The 16,685-nt window shown below is 44.9% G+C and overlaps 1 protein-coding gene across 3 annotated transcripts in view; it reads left to right on the plus strand.

Annotated features, from left to right (window-relative positions):
• The window catches only part of RAB3B (RAB3B, member RAS oncogene family), a 68,167-nt gene that overhangs the window by 17,454 nt on the left and 34,028 nt on the right, over window positions 1–16,685 (plus strand). The window lies entirely within an intron of this gene.

A 16,685-nucleotide genomic window follows, 5' to 3' on the forward strand; every position in this document is an offset into this window, starting at 1 on the left:
CACATTCCAGTGCTCCTTGCGCCACCTCAGGAAGGTAAAAGCTGACCACCTGCGCATAAGCTGGGGCCCTACAGAGAGTCTGATGGGCAGCACAGAAGAGGCTCGAGGCTGAGCAGGGACACGGGCTCTGACAGGTCCCTGTGGCTCCAGGAATGTGGAGACAGTGCCTGTGTACAACATCCCATACTTAGTTCTTATGATAATCAGAATTGATTTTTCTAGGCAGCAAGTCTCCTGGTGTGGCTGCAGAAACATGTTGACACTTTCATCTCTCCAAGCCTGTAGGAGCCATCTGCTGGAGGAGGTTTAATCTGATTTTTAAAATCACAACAAAGACTATGGGAAGTCAAATCAGAATTGCGGGCATAGTCTGCCTTTGTAATATGCACATGAATTAACCTGCAATCCTGATTGGTTTTTCAAGGGGCCTCCACTCTTTGGGGCCACCACTCCCTTCCCTCCACCCAAATTGGTGTGGGAGAAAAAGAAATAACCTACCAGCCATTTATACATTCATTTGTTCATTCAATAAATGTGTGTCATGTACCTGTTATGTGCCAGGCACTGTCATAAGAGGGCAAGTAAACAGCTACAATAAAATATAAACCATATAAAAAAGACATGAAGAAAGTGCTGTAGGAACTCAGGGAAAGGGGGGGAAGGGATCGAAACCTTCACAAAGGAGGGGACATTTGAGCTGGGTGTTGGCAAATGAGTAAGTTTTTTTCAGGTTAATATTAGGGAAGATTTTTACAAGCAGAAGAAGAGACATATGCAAAAGCACGATTGCTTTCAAGGACCCATTATGTGCCTGGCTGTGGTGGACTCTGCAGAGACTGGTGAGACAACATCCCTATGTCTAAGGGGCACTCAGTGTAGTAAGAGATCTGTTATAACAGGTACACAAATATCACTGATGCTACCGACATGAATGATACCTTGAGAGAGATACAGGAAGTTTTAAGGGAGTTCAGAGAGGGAATGCCTCCCTCTCAGCTTGAGAGCATCAGGGAGGACCCCGTGGAGGAGGTGGCCTTAAGGTAATGAGCGTTGGTTCTAGCAGATAATAACATCCTCAGAGGCCTGGCTCTCTGTCTCATTCTTCTGGCTCTATGGTCCGGGTGGACCTCAGTTTTGGACTCAGGCAGTATACTGACATCTCCTGCAATGACCTACGTGTTCAGGAAGCAGTCTAGCATGTGGTTAAGAGCACAGCCTTTGGAGTAAGCCAGACCTGTGCTCCAAACCCCTTTCTGCCACTGTCATCTTGTTCAAGTCCCATTGCTTCCCTGTGCTTCACTTTCTTCTTTCTAAAATAAGGATATTTTTAGTAACAACCACATAGTGTTGTTGACAGAATAAAATAAGATAATGGTTAGCCTAGTGCCTGCTACATAATGGTAAATGATCATTAATTGGTAGCTTTTATTATTATTAACTCCGTTCCTCTCAAGAGTTGATTTGTGGTAGCCAAGAGTCCGGATGTGGTCTGAGCTAGACTATGCATCCTTTTTAGGAGTTGACAAATATCCAGCTGAATGCTTTCGCTGAGTCCTGAACTGAATTTGCAGTGGTTGGTGGCTGACCCCTTTGGCTGAGCCCTGCCCTGATGGCACATGCAGTTTAGCTGGGGAGGTAAAGCAATTTAGAAAACAATAAGAGCTAAAATGTGTGGTGCTCAGTGAATACAGTAGAAGTTTAAAAGCAAGAGTTCAGTATTGGATAGATTGGGTAGGAAAGGCCTCTGGGAAGAAGGTGGGGAGCGGGGGGGCATTGCAGGCTGGGGAGAGAGGGAGAGGGTGTGGTCGAGACATCCTAAGCAAGGGATGGACAGGAGCTAAGTCTGGGGGCAGACGTTAAGGGAGGGGGTGAGCGTAGTGTGCTTTGTGCAGTGTTCTTGCTCTGAGGTGATTGGCCTCCTCCCACGTGTCCTTGCCACAGCCCCTGCCTCTGCTCCATGTACCATGTGCTCTAGCCATTCTGGCCACACCAAGCTTCTCTTCTATGTGTTTGTTCATTGATTTACTCATTCATTCAGTAGTGTTTACATTGTACACACCAAGCATTGTTCTAGGTGCTACAGAAACAGCAGTGAGAGCAAAAGACAAAATCCCTAGCCCACATTCTGCTGGATTTAAGGGGGAGACTGGCAACAAACAAGTAGAGTATACAGTGTGTTCTCTGATGATAAATGCTCTGGAGAAACATATAGCAGGATAAGGGAAGGAGGAAGGGGGGTGTTTACAAGTTAATCAGGATGGTCAGGGTAAGCCTCACTGAGCAAGGGACTTTTGAGTAAAACCCGGAAGGAGGTAGGGTATATTTTGGAGGAAGAGTATCCCAGGCAGAAGGAACAGCAAATGCAGAAGCCCTGAGGCAGAGCTATCCTGGCACATTCCGGGGACTGTAGGAGACCAGTGCAGCTGGAGCAGGGCCAGCAGGCGAGAGCAGTCAGAGATGAGGCCAGAGAGTTAGTGGCAGGACCAAATTGTGTAGGGCCTTGGAGGCCACTGTAAAAGCTTTGGGTCTATTTTTTTTAAACAGCTTTATTGAGGTATAATATACAAAAACTGCACATATTTAATATACACAATTTGATGAGTTTGGGCATATACAAACACTCGTGAAACCATCACCACCATTCAGATAATAGACATAGACACATCACCTCCAAAAATTTCCTTATGTCCCCTCTGCCCCTTTATTTTGATGGTAAGAACACTTAACGTGAAATCTACTCTCTTAACAAAATTTTAAGTGCAAATACGGTATTAACTATAGGCACTATGTTGTACAGCAGATCTCGAGAACTTATTCATCTTGCATAACTGAAACTTTATACCAATTGAACAGCTCCCCATTTTCTCCTTCCCCCCAGCCCCTGGTAACCACTGCTCAATTCTCTGCTTCTGAGTTTGACTATTTTAGATCTCATATAAGTGGAATCGTGCAGTATTTGTCCTTGTGTGACTGGCTTATTTCATTTAGGATAATATTCTCTAGTTTCATCCATGTTGTTGCAAATGGCAGAATTTCCTTCCTTTTTAAGGCTGAATAATCCATTGTGTGTATATACCACATTTATTTTATGCATTCATCTATCAATGGACATTAGCATTGTTTTCATATCTTGGCTCTTGTCAATAATGCTGCAATGAACATGGGATTGTAAATATCTCTCTGAGATTCTGATTTCAATTCTTTGGGGTATATACCCAGAAATGGGATTGCTGGATCATGTGGTAGTTCTATCAAAGGACTTGAATAGAAGAAACATTTCTCCAAAGAAGACATACAGATGCCAACAGTATGTGAAAAAATGTTCAACATCACCAGTCATCAAGGAAATGCAAATCAAAACCCCAATGAGATATCACCTTACACATGTTAGGATGGCGGTTATCAAAGAAAGAAGAGATAATAAGTGTTGATGAGGATGTGGAATATTTGGAACCTTGTACATCGTTGATGGGAATGTAAAATGGTGCGGCCACTGTGGAGGTTCCTCAAAAAAATTTTAAAAGACTGGATTTTACTCAGAATGAGATGAGAGAGTTTTGAACAGTGGAATGACATGATCTGACATGTTTTTTAAAGTAAACTTTGCTTTTGGATAATTTTAGATTTATAGAAAATTTGCAATGATAGTACAAAGAGTTCCCTTGTATTTTGCCCAGTTTCCCTAATGTTAACATCTTACATGACCACAATACATTTGTCAAAACTAAGAAATTAAAATTGTTACAATATTACTAACTAAACTGTAGACTTTATTCAAATTTCAGTAGTTTTTCAACTAATGTTCTTTTCCTGTTCCAGGAGCCAATCCATGTTGCATTTAGTAACGTATTTTTTTAAAATTGAGAAATAATTCATATATCTTAAAATTCACCCTTTTAAAGTATACAGTTCAGTGATTTTTAGTATTCACAAAATTGTGCAACCATCACCACTAATTCCAGAACATTTTAGTGACTTATATTTTAATATTTAACAGGACTGCTCTGAGGCAGGATTATGTCTGTTTCAAGAATAAATTATAAACAGGCAAAGGACAGAAGCAGGGAGGATCAATTAGGATTTGCAGTAATCCGGGCTGAGAATGATGGAGACTTGAAGTAAGATGGTAGTAGTGGTGGTAGTGAAAGTGTCCAGATTCTGTGTATATGTTGAAACAGGATTTGCTGATGAATTGGATGTGAGAGAGAAGGAAGGGGAAGAGTCAAGGATAATAGCGAGGGTTTAGGCTGAGCGACTGAAAGATTGGAGATGCCTCTGACTGAGATAGGAAAGACTGCGGGAGAGCAGGATTTGGGGAGACAGTTGGGGCCTGAGTTTTGGTTATGTTCATTTTGAGATGCCTGTTAGATAACCAAGTAGAGGTATAGAATAGACTGTTGGATGAATGAGTCTGCTGTTCAGGGCAGAGGCCCTGGCTGGAGATATAAATTAGCAAGTCATCAGCATGTCGGTGGTATTTAAAACCATGAAGCCAAATAAGATCAACAAGGCAAGGAGTGAAGATAGAAAGAAGAGTTCTAAGGACTGAGCCCAGAGACATTCTGACACCAAGATGTTGGGAAGATGACGAAGAATCAGCAAAGGAGACTGAAAAAGAGCAACTGAGAAGGGAAAGTGTGGTGTCTTTGCAGGCAAATAGAGTTTTACAGAGGAGAGATCAACTGTGTCAAATGCTACTGCTAGGTCGTGAATATGAGGACTGAGAACCCACCACTGGATTTAGCAACGTGGAGCTCATCGGTATCCTTGATACAAGTCGTTTTAGTGGAGTCATGGGCATGAAAGCCTGGTAAGAGTGGGAGAAGAGAAATTGGAGCCACCAAGTATATATAGCACTTTTGCCCTTAGGAAAAGGAGACAAACGAATGGTAGCTGAAATGAAGGGGGAAGTGAGTCAGAAAAGGTTTTGGTGTGTTGTTTATTAAGACAGGAGAAGTAGCAGCATGTTTGTGTGCTGGTGGGACAACCCAATAGAGATCAACAAACCAAGCAACCAACAAGGAAACAAACAAAAAAACAAGACACTATAGGAGAGAGAATTGCTGGGACAATATTCTTGAGTTGGTGAGAGGGGATGGGATCACAAGCGGAGGGTGAGTCCTTCTAGGAGCACAGATCCTGCATCCGCATTAAGAGGGGAGAGAGCAGAGGCTACGGGGTGTGGCTAGGGGCTACATGTACTGGTGGAATTCTCTTGGACACAATTTTCTCATGAAGTAGGAAGCAAGGTCATCAGCTGGGAGTGAGGATGGGGGAGGAAGTGTTGAGATTCAGAGAGAGAGGAGAATGTCGTCTAGGAAGACGGGAGAGTGAATAGACGAGGGAAATGTAATTTGATTGCTGATTAGCATTAAGGCTCCACTTGAAATTAGTGATCATAAATTTGAATTCATGAATTTGAAGCATGGTTGTGTTTTTCTCCAACCCTGTTTTGCTCTGTGGACACAGTCGTAGAAGAGGCAGAGAGTTGGCGTCAATGAAAGTATTGTTTTGCTGAGTGAGTACGAGAAAGCACTAGAGAGCCAAAGGAGTCAGAGGTGTGTGCATGGAAGCCATCGTCATAACTCACCATAGAGTTCAAGCTGGGCAGAGAGGGAAGTGAGGACGCAAGGGGGTCAAGGACAGTGAAAAGATGGTGGGGGTTGAAGACTGTTGAAGCCGGCAACCTATAAGGAATGAGCTGGAAAGGTCATAGAGGGTCTGAGAGGGGGAGGCTTGAAGTCGCTCTTGGTAATGCCAAGGTGCAGGGTATGACTGTGTGAGTGAGCGGCTGAGGGAAGGTTGGAGATCAGCATCACTGGAGGGAGAGCAGTTTGAGGAAATGCAAGTCAGGATGTTGGAAGTCTCGTCTCTGTGGATTTTGAAATCACTCAGAACTATGGAGAGAGTAACAGTGAACCAGGAGCCGGTCACTGGTCAGTAGAGGGATGCACGGTGGCCTCATTTCATGAGGTGAGATTCAAAGCTGGAGGGGTTTTATTTTTTGAAGGAGGGAAGGGGAAGGTTGGAAGCAGGAGTGAGAAGCAACAACATGTATCCCACCTCCTGGCCCAGAGACTCTAATCTGGTGAGGGAGGAAGTAGCAATCAATCTGGAGGCTTTAGGGGAAGCCGCGTCCTCCGGGGGAGCCAGGTTTCAGTTACAACAAGGAGGTGAAGAAAACATTCAGAGAGGGTGAGGAAAAAGAGACTTTTCTGATGACAAACTGTGGCTTTCTGAAGGCCCAGGGAAAGGTTCCGGTTGGGAGGGGAGGAGATAGGTTAGAAGAGATGAGGTACAGAGCTCTATGGGAATCAGAGTCCAGTGTCCAGGACTGGAGGGACTTGCCATGACTGACATGAATAGAGGGAAAAAAGGGGCAACAAAATGCATTACAGTACAAACAGTGGTTGTGTGTGGGGGCCGTGAGAGGAGAGGTGAGAGCCTTGCTGCCTCTTGATCCCTGCCTTTAGAGGCCCAGAGCTGGTGGAGGAGCTCTTCTTACTTGGAAGGTCTGGGGTCCCTCTCATTTCATGCATCAATAATTATTGTGACAATAAACAGCAACTACTATTTATGTAAAATATCCTCCCCTGTAAAATGGGGTTGGTATGAGCTGACAGTGGCATGGGCTAATGACCAACACTGTGCTCTGTGCTTTTATCAACTCGGTTCATCCTCATAACAACCCTATGAGCTAGGTGCTGTTATTATCCCTGTTTTACAGATAAGTAAACTGAGGTCCAGAGAAATTAGGTAGCTTACTCAAGTTCACACAATTTATAAGTGGTGGAATCCAGTTTTGAATTGAGATCTATTGGACTTCAAAACCCGTGCATGCACCATGCCCTGTACCTCTCCCCTCCTTGTTATGTCTTCACATAGGTAAGGACTTGGATGCTTAGACAGCACTCAATAGATGGTGAAAATGTTGTAGAGTTATCATTTCTTGGGCAGCAACTCTATATTGTGCAGGTGCTTTACATGCATTTTTTGTTTTTTTATAATCATCACAGCTATTCTGTGGAAACTGAGGTGATGAGGAAACTAAGACTCAGAAGTTCAGGAACTTGACCAAATCCTACCAAGACTAGGAAACGGCACAGCTAGGGTTCCAAAGGAGGATTCTCTGCCTCATTTGGGCTCAGAGCCTGTGTTCTTTTCACACCCAGCTGCCTTCCCCACTCTTCCCACTGCCCTGTGATACCCTAGGACCTCACAGGTGGTTGAGAGTCAATGTCACAGCTGGAATTTGGGGACTCCAAGCAAACACTCTCAGAGAGGGATGGGTTATCTGTTGCAAACTATCTCCCATTTTCTTTCCAGCTCCCCTCCCTTTCTACTAGCCATCCTCTCTCTCGACCCCACTACGACTTCACAGGTGACTCTAATGCCCATCCAAGGTTGTGCAACACTGATATATAAGTATGTAAATAAGTGACTCGGCCCTTAGTGTAGTGGTCTGTAAGGAGCTGCTGCATATTCTGACACAGGATAAGAGAGGGATGGGAGCTTGGTTTGTCCAGTTGTGTTATGCGTAGAACGAACACATGACACCAGCAGTGTGACAAGTAATGATGTCTCTGACTCTCAGTTTCCTCAGCTGTGAAACAGGAATAATATTAATGGCTACTTCTTAGTGGTGCAGTAAAGATTAAATGAGACAGTATGAGGAAAGGTGCCTGTAACGTAGTAAGTGCTCAGTAAACTTGCTCAAAGTCACACAGTGAGTGGTAGAGCCAGGATAAGTTCATGAGTGTTCTATCGTGCTCTGCTGCTGTGACTGATCTTGCTTACAACCACTTCTAAGATCGTGAGCTGTGGGGTTTCCAGGGTGAAATTCATAAGCAGAGAAATCAGGTGTGAGTCGTGGCCCTTTTACCCCCATTTTCAGTGGGTGGAGAGAGCAGCAATACTCTGCCCCTGAAGATGCCCACTTACCTTTGAAGGTGGGAGATTCTCCTAGCCTGCTTGAGTCCTGCCTAATGGGTTGCTAAGGGCAGGAATGGGAGTGGGGAGGCCATTCAAGTGAGGATTTATAATTCCTTCCTTCTGCGACTCCTCCTTCCCCGACACCATTGCCCCACACCTTGGGTTGCCAGGTGCCAGATGGAAACTTTTATCCTCTCTGTACTCTTGTGCTTCTCACCTTCCTCTGTGAAGTTTGTCGACTCTGTGCTAATGACGCAGAGGCTCTGAGCTCCAGCCCAGGGTGGAGGCGGGGAGAGGGGAGATGGATGGGAGGTCAAATCCAAGGGGATGTCTATGCTCCCTCTCTTGAACACCCCAACCACTGCCCCCAGCTCAAAACTGAAGGTCCTCCTTTATTTCTCTTAGCTCTTGTCCTACTCATCGAGTTGTTCATAGGAACTATCAATTCTGTCTCTCAAATTTTTCTTCAACACATCCCCTCCTCAGTTCTGTTCCATTAATATTTATTGAGGGCCAACGGTGAGCCTGCCTCCCCCTTCTGCCCCTTTCCTACCTCAGATTCTGTTATCTCCTCCTTAGACTGCAGCAGCAGCCCGAATGGATCTCCCTGCCCTCAGTCTTGCCCTCTCCGTCTGCTCTGATTACTGTCGCTGCACTGCTTAAAGCCCAGGGAGGGCTGTGTGTGGATACACAGTAAATGCCTTTTCCTGGCACTCCAGGACCTTCCTTGCCTTCCCAGCTCCATGTTCAGCCACTCACCCTTCAGGCAGTGCATGCTCCACCCACATGTTCTCCAAACCCCCAACCCAAACCCAAACACGGGATGTGCTTAAAAAAAACTTTATTTTTTAGAGCAGTTTTAGATTTACAGAAAAATTGCAAAGATAGTACAGGGAGCCCCTGTTTATCTCATACCCAGTTTCCCCTGTTATTGCCATCTTACATTAGTGTGGTCTATTTGTTCTAATTAACCACTACTGATGCCTTATTATTAACTGAAGTCCACAGTTTATTCAGATTTCCTTAGTTTTTATCTAATAACCCTTTTCTCTTCCAGGATCCCATCCAGGACAGCACATTGGACTTAATTGCCCTGTCTCCTTGGGCTCCTCTTGGCTGTGAGAGTTAGGATGCACTTTTTTGCTTCTTGCTTTCCTTTCTCCCTAGGGCTTACCCCTTGTCCCCATTTTCCACCAATTTCCATTTGACTTTAACGACTCAGTTCAAGTGTAACCTCTTCTGGGAAACCTTTCCTGACTTGCCTCTCTGCCAGCCTGGGTTTAGGGCCCCTCTTTACTTCCCACACTTACCAGCTATATTGCAAGTGTGTGGAACTTGCCTGTCTTCCTCCCCGATTGCAAGCTCTCTGAGGGCAGGGGCCAGGTCTGATTCATGTCTACAGTTCCAGCACCCAGCACAGGGTCTGACAAAGAGTAAGCGTTCAATAGAGGCGATCAAAATGAAAGTGAGTGCTCAGGCTGTGGCTTTATACCTCTTGAAGTCGAGGCCGGCTATTCTCCCTGCACCTGGAATGTGACCCTTCTTCTGGACCCCAGATCAGGTTTTCCCTCCCCCAGGAACCTCCTCTGAGCAGTTCTGCCCCTCAATGGCTGGGAGGTCTGAGGCTTCTCTTGGGTTAGCCTCTCTGTAGAATGGGCACGCTGCTTTCTTACATGGCTATCCTCTCAGAGCTCTGTGTGTACCAGTCCAGTCAGAACATCTGTTACATCTGTGATCTCATTTGATCCTGAGAAGAGATCCTGTCATTCTCATTATACCCTTGAGGACACTGAGGCCCAGAGAGGTAAAGTGTTTGTACTTTCCCAGAGGTCACACAGCTGGTAAATGGTTTAAGTGAGACTTGAACCCAGGCTTTCACGACTCACTCCCAAGCCTGGGCTTCCCACTGGACCGCACTGTTTCTGCATGTTAAAATAGGAGACCTAACTATGAGCTACAATTAAATGCTGTGCTGGAGCCGTCTCAGTACATCCCAGCCTTCTCTGCAAGGACCATTTTAAATAGGGCTCCAGGCTGACGCCACAGCACCATAAACTGGCTGAACCCTTTAGTTTCCTCAGGTAGGACTTCGGGAGAAGAGAGAGAGTGACTAGAGAAAATCAGAGGTGATTCTAAGGTTGGACATTGTGTTCAGGCTCCCACGAGGTACCATTTTGTGAGGAGAGAAAACGCCCTCTCAGGATGCTGTCCCCCAACCAGTGTGTTCCTGTGTCAACTGATTGAGCCCAAAGGCTGGCCTGGAAATTTACCACCAATGGAGGCATAATTAGCCCTTGAATTTCCAGCCAGCAGAAGTTTGCTCAGGCAGTTACCAGCCCTGCTTTCTGAGGTTCCTCCCTCCTCACACTTTCATACACCTCCAGCTCTCTGGGTATCTGAGGCCTGTCCTGGGTGTGGCACCAGGGGAAGAACAGAGTATCGAGGGCCAGCTGTAGCCGGAATGAACCTGACTAATGTTTATACAGATCTTTACAGCCGCTCAAGCACTGTCACCACACGGATCTCATTTTAGCCCCCTAACAATACCAAGAGAAGGATATTATTATCAACCCCATTTTGCAGCAAACGAATCAGCTCAGAAAGTCAGATAAGCGGATCAAGGTGACATGCCAGGAAGCAGCAGAGCTGGAGTTTGCATTCAGATGTGCTTGACCCAAAATCCATACTCTTACTGCTTCCCCTCACAGTACCCACTCATTAAATGCTTACAGTGTTTGATTAATTGACACATAAGTGCTGAAGGGACACTAAAATTGAGGGGATGATGGGAATGAGGCTTTTAAGAGGCTTTTTGGAAGAGGTGATCTCACCCATGAGATGGGAACAGAAGTGGAAGCCAAGATAGAGAATTTTTTTTAGGTCTTGTTCCCAAAGGGATTTAAAGTGGCAAAGAAAGGTTAGACAGAATGAGGGACTTTATCTTTTTTTTTCTTCCCCAGTTTGGTTCTGACTCTAGCCTGATGTTTTTCACCCAGGTATGTTGCTCCTTATTACCTCCCAGTAGTTCAGTCAATCATAAAAAAACCCAAACCAAAACAAAACAAAAACCAAAAAACAAGAGTTTATAGTCTGGTGGAGGAGACAAATGCCTTGGCAGTTCATATGGTGTTTCTTTAGAGAGAGTGTAGAAAAGGGGTTAGGAAGGCTGTGAGGTCAGACTGTCTGGTTCGGATCTTTACAGCTGTATGACCTTAGGCAAGGTATTTAACCTACGAGTCTCAGTAACTTCATCTGTAAAATGGGTGTGATAATGGAACCTCTCTCAGGAAGTGGTAGGAATTAGCACAGTGCCTGGCACACTCTAAGTCTCAGCGGGTGGCAGCCAGTCATCACTTCTGCCTGTGGGTCTTGGTGGAAATGTGAATCATCGAGGAGGAAGCACTTTGGCTGAATTCTGAATGTTCAGCAGGGAGGAATCAGGCTGTTCCAGGCAGAGGGAACAGCATGAGCAAAGTGCAGAGACTTTGAGGAGCACAATGTTTGGGACCTGAGGAGTAGCCTAGGGTGGTTAGAATCTGGGGAGAAATCACAGGGAGGGGTGGCATGAGCTGAAGGCAGTGAAATTGTTAGGTTAGAAGACTGGGGATAAGTTTAGCGTCCTGGCAGGTGTATAGCACGGGGCTTAAATTCCTGGCTCCAACATTTGCTATCTTTGGCAAGCACTTAACTTTTCTGTGCCTCAATTTCTTTGTCTTACCCACCTGAAAGAGCTAGTTGTGAGGACTGATGAAGTAATGCATGAAAAACCCTTGTCAAAGTGCCTGGCCCTTAGTAAGTACTGGCCCTCAATTCATGTTAGCAATTATTGTTATTACTATTTATCCCGACTCCTAGAGCTAGAAGGAGCCCTAAAAATCATCTAGTCTAATATCCCTATCTTATTTTTATTTATCTATTTATTTAAGATTTCCACCTGCACTATTTTTTTTTTAAGATTGGCATCTGAGCTAACATCTGTTGCCAATCTTTTTTTCCTTCTCCCCAAAGCCCCCCAGTACATAGCTGTATATTCTAGCTGTGAGTGCCTCTCGTTGTGCTGTGTGGAACACCACCTCAGCATGGCCTGATGAGCGGTGTTAGGTCTATGCCTAGGATCTGAACTGGCGAAACCCTGGACCACTGAAGCAGAGTGCACAAACTTAACCACTCGGCCATGGGGCCAGCCTGTAATTATCCCTGTTTTAAAGATGGAAAACCCAAGGTCCAGAGCAGGGGTTATTCATAAGCCCACGAAACAAGTTAGTGGCAGAATTAAATCTTACCCAGGCCTCCCTGACCCCCAGCCTGCATCATGTGGCTCCCTTACTGTTGTCAGGCTGCCTCTCACAGGTTCCCCACTCTCTTCAGATGATCGTCTCTCCTCCCTTGTAAATAAATTTCATGGCATTTGCTTTGTGGAGCTGAGTGTTTATCCTATTTTTAGAACACTCTGGCACCTGTATGCAAATGATACTCAGGGGACTTGTCTGCTGTGGTGACTTGGGCCAACTCCCAAAAGAAAGCAGCTATGAGACCAAAGGGAAAGCATAGCCCAGGGCGGGATGGAGATCCTGAATTATCTTTCTAGTTAACTCCCTGGGGAGATCATTCTAATCTCGTACCTGCCCTGTGTGTGTTAACTCCTTGTGTCTCTGTTTGGAAATGAGTTCATAGGAGGTCCCTGGGCCAGGCTCCAAGCCGAGGTTTTGGGCTTTGAATGTCATGTCAGAAGATGCCGTGGAACCCAGGCCTGTGGACATTCCTATCAGCTCAAGTTCTGGGGAAATGTTTCCTACTATCAGGAAAATGGAAGTAATGTGGGGAATTGGAGGGAGAAAGATAACTTTATCAGACAGCCCAATGGTTCTGCCCTGCAGAGCGGGGGAGACCTGGGACTCATGAGATGACAAGACGACGGGGGAACAAGGCCTCGAACACTTCCCTCCTAAGAGTCAATGTCCCCTGCCCCTTCGGCATAAGCAGCAGAGCCCCGTCCTCGACGGCCTCTCCATTTAGCACACACTTGACCTCCAGGCCATATGCCCGATGTTGGGTGCCGCTAAACCCCTCAGTGGCTCTCTGTTCTCTTTAGGACAATGTCCAAGCGCCTGGCCTGGCCTTCTGGACCTCCATGATCGAGCTCCAGCCTCACTTCCTACTTCCTCCTCCACCTAGTATTTTAAGAACTGTGTTTCAGAGAATCTAAAATGCTATCAATTATAAGTATGTCATATTTCAGAGTTTCTAATGTGAAAGAGTGGACATCTTAGAATCCCTAAAATATGGTATTTTACACTCCCGAGAAAATGGAACCGTTTGTACTCTCCCCAGACACCATGCAGTTTCAGGCCTTACTATTTTTTTTTTTTTAGCTGTTTCTTAGGGAACATTTCAAACACACACACACTCAAGTAGGGAAATTAAATTGTACTTGAACCCCATCATCCATCTACAACAGTGATCAAATCATGGTTTGTCCTCCATGTTTTTCCCATATTTCCTTCTTCCTGAACTATTAATAACAACAGCAACTGCCAGTACTCACTATGGGTTTAGTTTTTCTTAATTACAAGAGTAATATATGCTCATTTAAAAAAATACTTTGAAATCATAGCCAAGCATCAAGAAGAAAAATGTTATTGACATTTTGGTTGGTTTCTTTCCAGTTTCTTTTCTATGAATTTTTAACGTAGTTGAGGTCATACTGTATATTCAACTTTATACCCTGGTTTTTTTTAATGTAACATTATAAGTATAGCTAAAATTCTTAGAAAATCTTTATGAATATGTTTTAATGACTTTATAGGGAAGATTACCCTATCTAGTTATTAATTCATTCATTCAGCAATATTTGTTGCACTTACTGTGTGTTGGGCTCTTGGTAACAGTGGTCAAAGAATGAGGCGTGGTCCCTGGCCTCTGGAAGCTTAATTGTTCTCCATTGTTTGAACATTTAATTATTCTCAGTTTGGGGCTGTTATGAATCATGTGGCAGCGATCAGTGATCATCCTTGTGTGTAAAACTTTTCCTGGGTTTCAGATTATTTCCTCTAGACACGTTTTCAGTAGTGAAATTCCTATTTTACTCTACCTTTGTCAGCATCAAATATTATCTTAATTTCAGCTAATTCAATAGGTAAAAAATACTATCTCATCATTTCAAGTTTCATTTCCCTGATTGCTTATTGAACAATCATCTGTATATTTATTAACCATTTGTTTTCTGCAAATTGTCTGACAAGGGTCCTATTTTTATCACCAGCAGTTTCTCAGTACAAGACCTGACTCTCACTTCCTTTTACTTGCTGTGACCTGGGGATGTATTAAGTATAATCTTGTTCCAAGCTTCTCTTTTTCCTCCTGCCCTCTCCCACCTCATTTCTTCCCTCACCTCTTCCTGTCTTGAAGGGGAGTTGTGTGAGTCATGTAAAGGGTGCAGCAGGTGGCACATTAAGCGAATTGCCAGAGAGACTTCTCAGGATGCAGTGAATGGTGCTGATGTCAATTGGAGGCAAAAAGAGTGAAGAGGAAACGGGTTGGCAACTCTGATGCTAAATTTGTCCATATAAAGCCCTGGTGTTAGGGATGATGGGTCATTCAACAGGCGTCTTTAAAATACCTGCTGTGTGCCCAGATCTGTGCTGGGTCCTGATGAGGGCTTATTAGCTGGAGAAAACACAAATGAAGTAGCTTGTAATTAAGAGCCAACTATGTACATGTCAGAGGCATTCAGACTAAGTGGAGATATCCAGCAGACAGTTGGAAATTTCCATCTGAAATGTGGAAGTGAGGGGCCCAGGGGAGGATAAAGAGCCAGTGTAGGAGACAGTAGGAGCAGGAGGAGATGAAAAGAAAGAACTGGTGAAGTGGAGGAGGGGCTTCAAGAAGAGAAATGTGTGTTTAGAGGATGTCATCTCTGTTGTTTAGGGCAATAGACAGATCACATTATCCACGCTTCTCTCATTCATTCATTCCTTTGTTCGTTCAGTATTTTTGGAATACCTGCCAGGTGCTGGGCATTGCTCCAGACATTGCTGAAGGTACAGAAATGAAAGTCATAGTCCCTAACCCACAGTCTAAATGAGGAGATAGAGATGCGAGTGGAAACAAATCCCTGCTGTAGGTGCTACGATCCATTCTTTCAAGAAATATTTATTGAACACCTAAGATATGCCAGACACATTGAGGAGCAATGAAAAGAAGCCCTATGACCTTTAGTTTATCCACTCGAAGTAAAATGTAGTGCCCATGTCTTAGTGGAAATCATGGAAATCAATCACCATATCTGTGAGAGGTTTTGAGTGTTGAGTGTTTGAGGGTTTTGTGTGAGAGAACAATGCCAAAAATAAGAATTCAGGGCACTCATCTCTCTGGGTCTTGGTTTCCCATTTGTAATATGAGGGAGTTGACCCTCTATGTACCTATTGTAGGGTTTGTCACATGTGAGGTAACTTCCCAGCTAGACTGAGAATTCTGAGGGCAGGGATCACATGCGTCTTGTTCACTGGCACAGTGTGGACTCAGTAAAATTTGTGGAATTGATCACTCTCACAAGGGCCTTCTAGCTCTAACATTCTGTGCTATCGCTAAAATAAAGGCCCGAGTACATCCTGTGGAAGCCCAGAGGGAATGACGAATTTTGGTGCTGGATCTCAAAGAACTTCCCAGAATAGTTGCCCCTTGACCTGGACCTCAAAGGTTGGTTAGGGTTACAGTGGGCGGGAAGTGCTTTATAATCCCTAGTCCTGGATTCCAGTGACCTTTTTACCGCCCTCTGCTAGCTATGTGCCCTGGGACTCCTGTTTTCTCACCTGTAAATCAATAGTGACAATAATACATGGTGTGTTGGAAAGAACACTGGATGTGGAGTCAGAATATTTGGATTTGAGCCCCAGCTCAGCCAAAAAGTAAGTAGCTGCAAGACCTTGGGAAAGTCACTTTACCTCTCTGGGTCTCAGTTTCCCTACCAGCAAAATAAAGCAGTCAAATTGTTTGAGCTCTAAGATTGGTTTCTTCTGGCTCTAAAAAGTCTGCGTCACAGGTCATTGTTAGGATCCAATGAGAGATGCAACAAGAATGCTTATTAACTGTGGGGTGCTCTACTGAGGACAGATGGGTATAACACCAATCCTGCTCCAAGGGGTCACTCTCTCCATTCGTCTGTCTTCTGCTTCTCCCTGGCACCACTGAACCTCCCTGGAAAGCTCTGGTCCTCTCGTTTCCTCCTATCCCCCTAGGACCTAACGGCTTGGCTCCCAGCTGCTGCAGAATACAAAGGGCTTGGAACTTGGTAGCTGTGGGTCAGGGGGTGGGGTGTGGGGAGAGCCAGCCTGGAAGGTCTCATTACCTGCTTCCCTGGTGCTTATCATCCCCGCCCCCCAACCTGACCTGGAGGGAGTGAATTGAAGAGGGGCAGGGAGGAGTTTGGCTGGGGGAGCAGGGATGCAAGAGGGCAGGATCCAGGGACGGAGGCTCCAGAGATAACCTCTTACTAGTTGTATGACCTGCTAAATCTGTCAGTGCTCTGGGCCTCCAAACCAGAAAGAGGAGCTGGTTTGTATGATCTCACAGACCTTTTTCCCGCCAATCCTGAGGTTCTAAATGAATTTTCCCTATTTGGCACATAGTCAGCTCTTGAGTTTTATTCACTAGTATTCTTATTAAGTGCTTACTGTGTTCCTTGTACTATAACTGAGGGCCTGGGATTTAGCTAAATATAAGATTGGGTCTCAGGATGCTCATAATCTGAAAGA

Source organism: Equus przewalskii, chromosome 2 (assembly GCF_037783145.1).
Source record: "Equus przewalskii isolate Varuska chromosome 2, EquPr2, whole genome shotgun sequence".
NCBI classification, from domain to species: Eukaryota; Metazoa; Chordata; class Mammalia; order Perissodactyla; family Equidae; genus Equus; species Equus przewalskii.